Genomic DNA, 7,207 nt, shown 5'->3' on the forward strand with positions numbered 1-7,207 from the left:
CTGTAGCAGTTATGACCTGTTAGTGAAGCTCCTCCCATGCAGGTGAACAGGGGCTAACGCAGTGTAACTGTGCCGTAACTACCAGCTCTGAGCCGAGAGGTGGTGTCTGTGTGATGCAGTTGGCCAGTACATTTTCTCAGGTTACCGAGCTGCCATTGGCTAATGGCTAGGCTTAGCTTAGCTGCTTACAGCCCGTTCACACAGGACGCCGAAGCATCGCTTAACCTAAGCTCTACCTACGCTGAACCCACACGTTTCATTTAGGCGTCCTTGTTAACAGGCGTAGCCGTTCACACCACCCGCGCGCGTGTGCCACGCTTAAGCCACGCTCACGCCTCGCTCAAGCGATCATTCAGGATTCACGCCTATTCCAAGCGTGACGCGTGCTGAGGCCGAGCATTGATCTGTCAAGCCAGGCATGAAGTCAAGGGGAGTTGTGGGCGGGTTCAAGGCGCTGAGAGGAAAAGAGAAGGCTTCTTGTGTGAACGGTTAAGCGTGAGCCTGCCTCAAGCTTCAGTTCTGCTTACGTTAGGCATCCTATGTGAACAAGGGCTTAGGCTGCTTTACACATGGGCTATTATACATCTTTTATTTATATCCACATGGGGGGAAAAACTTCAATAGGGACAAAGAACAACCTCAACAAGAACGCTTCTGCAACATCACACAAAAAATAAAGCAAAATGTTGTTTAGGCCTACAAAAACAGCACCTCCATGGCAGGCATTTTGAACATGTGGCCATTTTGAAAGGCTACCAAGAAGACTATCAAAGCATAACTTAAACACATACGTGAGGGGGAAAAAATACAGATAAACTTAATTGTAATTTAGTGTGCAATCTTATGCTTGGTTCAGACCACAAGCGTCTCAGAAGCAGCGCTTCATGCAAGTGTAGTGGGTTGAGCCTTCCCCTCTAGTGTTGCCATGCCCCCTAATCATCCCCATTCAGAACAGGTGGTTCAGAACAGGTGATACCTGGCTAATTAGGCCACTGCTCTTAGTCTGGCAGCTCATTTAAAAGGCAGCCTTGCACGGCTAGTGGTCGGCTTGCCTCGCTCTTTCCCGACACCGCTGTGATGTTTGACTGGAGGGAGCATTAGCTCTTCCATACCATGGTACAGCACTATTTGGTTGGTCACCGTAGCTCGTCGCCTCCAGCAACGAGGAGCCTGATGATGGGGTTTCCTGGTGGCTTTCTGCATGGCCAAGTTTGGCCTAAGACTGCTGTATTTGAAGGTAAGGCAGTATAGGCTGTAGTGTCTTTCGTTAATACTTTTCAGTGGTTAATGTTGTCTTCTTTGTCTCGTTACTTTTCTCCTATTTTGGCAATAGCTCTTCTCCGTGCCCTTGTACAGCACGACATGGTTGGGTCGGTCTCCGTATAGCTCGTAGGCTCCAAGGAATGAGGGAGCCTGACGATCGGGCGGCCTTCCGCATGGCCTAGTGTGGCCTAGCTCTGTTGCATTTCGTGGAAGGAGGAGCTCTGTTGCCGTTGCTGTTTTTGTCCTTATGGTCCTTATTTATTTTGTTTGATTATTTTGTTAATTTCTGACACTGGCCCTACACATATAATAGGCTATAACCTATATAGCCTAATTCTCAGGGCTGCCATGATTTTGGCAACTCCCATTCCCTTCCAGAATGTCCCCCCCCCCTTTATAAAGCTTTTTTAGATCACTTTATGATGTTGACAACATTTTCTTTTTTGCCTTATGTAGGCTACTTATACCCTTGCTGTATTTTTCTATTTGCTATTTGTATAATTATGGATGTTTTCTAGATTGTTGAGCACTGTATTTTATTATTCAAGTGTATCAATGTCCCCCCCCCCCCCCCAATGTCCTCTTCACTCATTGGATGATTGATTGATGGAGGCACTCCTCATATGTATAATAGATGGAGATATGTGCCGCCCACATAACACTTGATGAAGGTCTACCGACCGAAAACGTTTGTTCATCCAAAAATAAAGACTTATTCTCCAGAGAAGGGAGACGGTGTGCGGCAGTTTTCTGTTCTACTGGCTGTATCTTCCTCCGACGCACCTGTCAAACATTTGGGTGTGCAGAGACTTTATTCACTATATATTGCTATAATAAATACAGTTTAACCTGACTCTTATCTTGCAGATCAGGCATTAAAAGTATGAAGTATTTGCCCTGAACCGAAATAAAACGTATTTTTTTGAACTGGAAACACATGTCTCTGCTCCCTTTCTTCATCAAACCTGATCTTGGGTATTCTGAACGTTTGATGTGGTATTCTCTGGGTGAAATTCCCAGACTGGCGTAATCTGGTACAATACCTTCTGTCCGGGCCTTAGTGCCCTGGTTACACAAGCTTCCAGCAGGAGCCTGGCCATTCACACCAGAATCATCTGTTTTCCTCCACGCCACGCATGATGTAGTCTTCACTATTTTTATTCAATAAACTATAATGATGTAATGAAAAGGCTATGGTATTAGAGATAGGTCACACACTTTAAGATGCAATGAAACCTAAATGACTCCCAACATTGGAGCAGCTAGCAGAAGAGTGATAGGATAGAACAAAGAATAACAAAGATTAGAGCAAATAAGGGTCTTTTATTACGCTGCGATTGCAATATGAAAGCATGTAAGTAGAAATGTATGAAAAAAGCAATGGTGGTAAAAGTAAACTTATAATGTATTTGCACTGGTATTAAAAGGTTACCCTGTGTAAAAAAAGGAGAGAAAAAATTATTGAGTTTTAATGTCACAGCGTGTTGCAAACACTAAGAAAGCAGCTGGTACATAATAACAAAAAACAAATGTACCTAAGTGCTAATATTGGCTGGGTTTCCCAAAAGCTTCTTTGCGCTAAGAAGCTAATTTAACCCTTCTTAAGGCCCCCTTAAGAAGCAAACGCGTTTCCCAATTGCTTCTTTACGAAGGCATGCGTTTCCCAAAAGCTTCTTAGCGCTAAGAAGCTTCTTTGACCCTTCTTAAGGCTCCCGTAAGAAGCCAACGAAGCCAACGTGTTTCCCGATTGCTTCTTAGCCTAAAATTATCTTCCAATTATCTTCCGTTAAGAAGGCTGCGTTTCCCAAAAGCTTCTTAGCACTAAGATGATCTTTCGTTAAGAAGGTTTTGTAAGAAGGGTCTGGGGCATTCTTAACACCTTCTTAATGACGAAACACTGGCAGATCCAGCCGCGTCAGGCAAAAGGAGATACTTGTGTCCACTGTTCCTCTTGTGTTTTTCCCTTTTTCCTTTCTTTCATGCACCCTTTAGTGTTTAAAATTGGGGAACACTTGAAAATCTCCCCTGTATGTATGGTTACTTGTGTTTTAAATGTTTTAACGTAGGCTATATTGCTCTAATCAGAATGGATTCCTTTTGTAATGTTGTGGATTTATATAGCACATTTCACAGAACCCAAGGTCGCTTAAATTCTGTAGTGTTTCTCGCAATTTTGTTGTATGCTGTGTATATAAAGCAATTTGAACTGCAGTCCATGTCTGAAATAAATAATGTTTAATAGAAGAAGTTCTTGTTTAACATGACCACGATTAGGTTATTCTACAACAGTGTTTCTCAACCACTGGGTCGTGGCCCACTGGTGGGCTCAGAGTGCCATCAAGTGGGCCGCAGAGGACCTCTCACATCGAGATGGTGGACAGCTCCAGTTAAGATGCTTCTTAACTCATTGAGTGCCAAGGACGGACATGTTCGTCATTTCAAATAGTAACGTAGAGTGCCAAGGACGGACATGTTCGTCAATTGCGTTTTTTGACGGTGGGGCGTCGATCAAAGCCTTCTGCCTCTGATGTACAAATATTATAGCTATTGGATGTGTCTAACCTATTTTACAGAACCCTTAGGTGGCGACAGTGCTCTCCACATAACAGAAAGGCAAGGAAAAAACAAAGAAGAAGTCGTTATGGAAACGGAAATCGCATCGCATCCGTATGCATCGATATGCTGAAGCACGTTACTGCAGCTGTGCCTGCAGCAGCCAATCTGCTCCCACAATTGAGCCGTTCCGTGTCGGTTGCGACAGCACATCCGCACATCCACACCGTGGAGTTGTTATTATTCTCAACTGGAAGCATCGTTGCCGGTGACAAACACACGCGGAACGCTGTAAAAAAGCAGGATGTCAAGCACCCTTCACTGTGCGCACAGCAAACTCAGCAGAGAGCCACCACAGACAGGAGGAGGAGTGTGCAGTTGAGGCGAGGCGGGGCGGGGCGGGGGGGGGGGGAGGGGGCACGCAGAGCAGCACACACACAACACCCAGACAGACCCAGGCAGCAGGACAGGATTGACAAACGCAAGCCAGAATATCCGATGCCCACCAGCAGCAAATCAAGACCAGCAAGAAGCTGCAACCAGCAGCGCACGCAGGGGCCAGCGCTGCTGGTTGTAGCTAAAAAATATTATTCTGCCAAACAGAATTCCCTGGCCTTCACTGTTTTATTGAAGGAAATTATTTTTGAGGTGTGACTACATTAGAAAAGATTAGCTTCAGAGTCAGTGATGTGCTTGAAATGTTTAATTTCACAAAAGGCCAATTATCTCAGCTTCTAGAAAAAAATTGCTGTTTTTGGATGAATCAAGCTATCTTCTCCGGCTCATAACTAAAGAACGGAAAATGGGATCAATAAACTTTTTTTTGCAGATGATAGAATAGAGTCTCATCGTTCTTTGTGCGTGTTCAGTGTTTACATAGTAATATCACACAATATTCTGTGGGCCTCGAGAAATCACTGAAAACGCTCTGAAACTCTGGCACTGGGAGCATCCGTCCTCCAAAAGTGGCTGGCACTCAATGAGTTAAGAGCCTTCTATTTTTTTTATTTTTCTCTTCTGTTAAGAAGGCGTTTGGGAAACACTTCTTTGGAGCCTTCTTAACTCCTTAAGAAGCTTCTTAACTCCTTAAGAAGCTTCTTAACTCTTAAGAAGCTTCTTTGTTGGGAAACTCAGCCAATGTCAAATAGCATTTACTGTAACTATCTTCCCTTCACATCTTTGATATATGGTAGTGTGGAGGAGCATCCTATGCTCTTATTGTCACGTTTGTTATTTCAGAGTTTTTTTTCAGTACCGTGAAGACAATATTGGGCTCTATCTTTCGGGCAGGCGCTATCCCCTAATAGCGCTTGCGCACCTGTTTGTGCGTGCCTTAAGGCATGGGAAGATAGCAGTCCGCCTTGCGCCGTCCGCCAAGTGTTCTGCCGAGTTTTGCTCCCCCGCCCAGCAGCAAAAAAAAGCATCCCCACCTCACGGAAGCATACTTGTAATGATTTATACAGAAATGTAACTGTTTAAAAGTGATATAATTGTCTGGTAGATGTGACCTCCCTGATTTCTAAGTAAAAACAGCCCCAAAATATGTTGGGGATGCAATTCTCGGCGGGGTGCGCAAACGTTCACGCCACGTGTCGCAAGCGCAAATTAGAGCCGTGCCAAAATCATCTGCGCCCCAAAATGCCTCCGCAAACGGTATTTGGGCGCTCTTAACTACCAGAATTATTCACAGGCAATGCTGGGCATTACGTCAATCAAAACCAATCAGATTCCTGTCTCGCAATGGCTGTTTGCGCAAGGCATGCAATATGCTGTAAATCTCTCCATGCGTAATAGAGTGTACTCACTCGTGCGAGGACAGAGAGAGCTTATTGACAGATCGTCTGTGGTGCCAACAACCCTCCGGGTTATGAAGGTAAATAGCGTATGTCCATTGTCCAACAAGTTTTCTCAATTCATTTCCCTCTTTGCGATGTGATAAAAGTTTCTCAGTGAGTTATAGTTGATTGCCTCACTGAATTATCTGCTAATACCCAATTTTAGCAGCATAATTTCATGTCCTGGCATGACAAGGCTGTGCGTAATGACATATGCAAAAGGGATTTTACTTGCGCTGCGCTGCACGGAGATTATGGTGCGCAACCCAGCGCAGAGAGATATTTGCGCGTAAGAGGTCCTTTTCAAAGCTCTTAGCGCAAAGTAATTGCGCGCTGCTGACGATAGCGTAATGCCATCTATCACCACATTTTAGCACTGAAACGCCTGCTTTGGCTTGTGGCAGCTAATGCCCGGTAAAATTATCACAGGCATGCGCTTGTGTCCACCCCCAATTTGCATTGCGCACGGCGTTAAACGAGCGCAAACGCTAAATTAGCTCTTTTGGGAAGATAGAGCCCATAATCATGCACAGTTAACATCGGGGCTGACAGAAACAGGATTTGAACCCACAGAACTAATATATATATTTTTGTTTAATATAAGTGAAATAAGCAACGGTGACAATAAAGACTCAGCTAAATGCCTAAAAAGTTCAAAAAACAAAACACAACTAATATTTCAAAGAGCAAGCTGGGAAAACCATTATGTACCACACACCTATAAATCTTCCTGCTACATTCTTGCAGCATGGTATTATTGAAATTAATGAAGCTTTCCATGTTGGAACAGCTTAGCTACTATCATGGTTATTATTAATGTCACACAGAAAGATATATGTACTATGATATACATGACTACATTATGTTCTGTGACGTATACTGTGACATACTATACACATATATGTACTGACATACCGTACATTATATACAGCACATATGAGTACCATGGGTGGAGTTAATGAAAAAGAAAAAAGAAAAAAGAATTGCTCACCATTGTAAATCTCCATCTCACTGTCTGGCTGAATATGATCATACAATGTATATCCACTTTGACAAGAATCACAGGTATCTCTTTGCTAAAGCTGTGACAGGGGGGCCTCTGACAGGGCCTTGCTGCAGCCGCCCCCTCCCTCTGGAATGCCCTCACCAGTCAAATTATTGTTCTTCATACTCATTATGTCATATTTCCAAAACCCACCTTTTCACTGTTGCTTTTGACCTATACTATTTTTCTCTCTCTCTCTCACATCGATTTTAATATTTTCACTCTTTATTAAAGTAGTTTTATCCTGTCTTTGTAAAGTGTCTTTGAGCACGGTCAAAAGCAACAGTGAACAGTGAAGCACTATATAATATACATGACATTACTAAACATGTAACAAATAATGAGTAAGAGAGACCATGATGATGCTTAAATTGCATTGGAAAATTACAGTACATTACATTACATTACATCATTTGGCAGACCAAATGACGTAATGTAATGTAATGCTTTTATCCAAAGCGACAATAACACATTTTTGTCAGCAATAGAGAAAGGCGGCTGTAGCTCAGGA

General features: G+C 43.4%; 1 protein-coding gene and 1 long non-coding RNA gene across 2 annotated transcripts in view; one reads left to right on the top strand and one right to left on the bottom strand.

Moving 5' to 3' along the window:
• The first annotated feature begins 2,585 nt into the window (after positions 1–2,585).
• Positions 2,586–6,800, top strand: LOC310779138. Its single transcript, XR_014552812.1, has 2 exons — positions 2,586–2,819; positions 4,965–6,800. It is a non-coding gene; the product is annotated as an uncharacterized lncRNA (long non-coding RNA).
• Positions 6,634–7,207, bottom strand: part of LOC310779137 (H-2 class II histocompatibility antigen, E-S beta chain-like) — a 5,232-nt gene continuing 4,658 nt past the window's right edge. Inside the window, exon 7 of the mRNA XM_083639635.1 lies at positions 6,634–7,207. This exon is cut by the window's right edge and continues 602 nt beyond it. The gene's annotated coding sequence lies outside the window, so the exon portion shown is untranslated.

Source organism: Poromitra crassiceps (assembly GCF_964638095.1).
Source record: "Poromitra crassiceps genome assembly, chromosome: 7".
NCBI lineage: Eukaryota > Metazoa > Chordata > Actinopteri > Beryciformes > Melamphaidae > Poromitra > Poromitra crassiceps.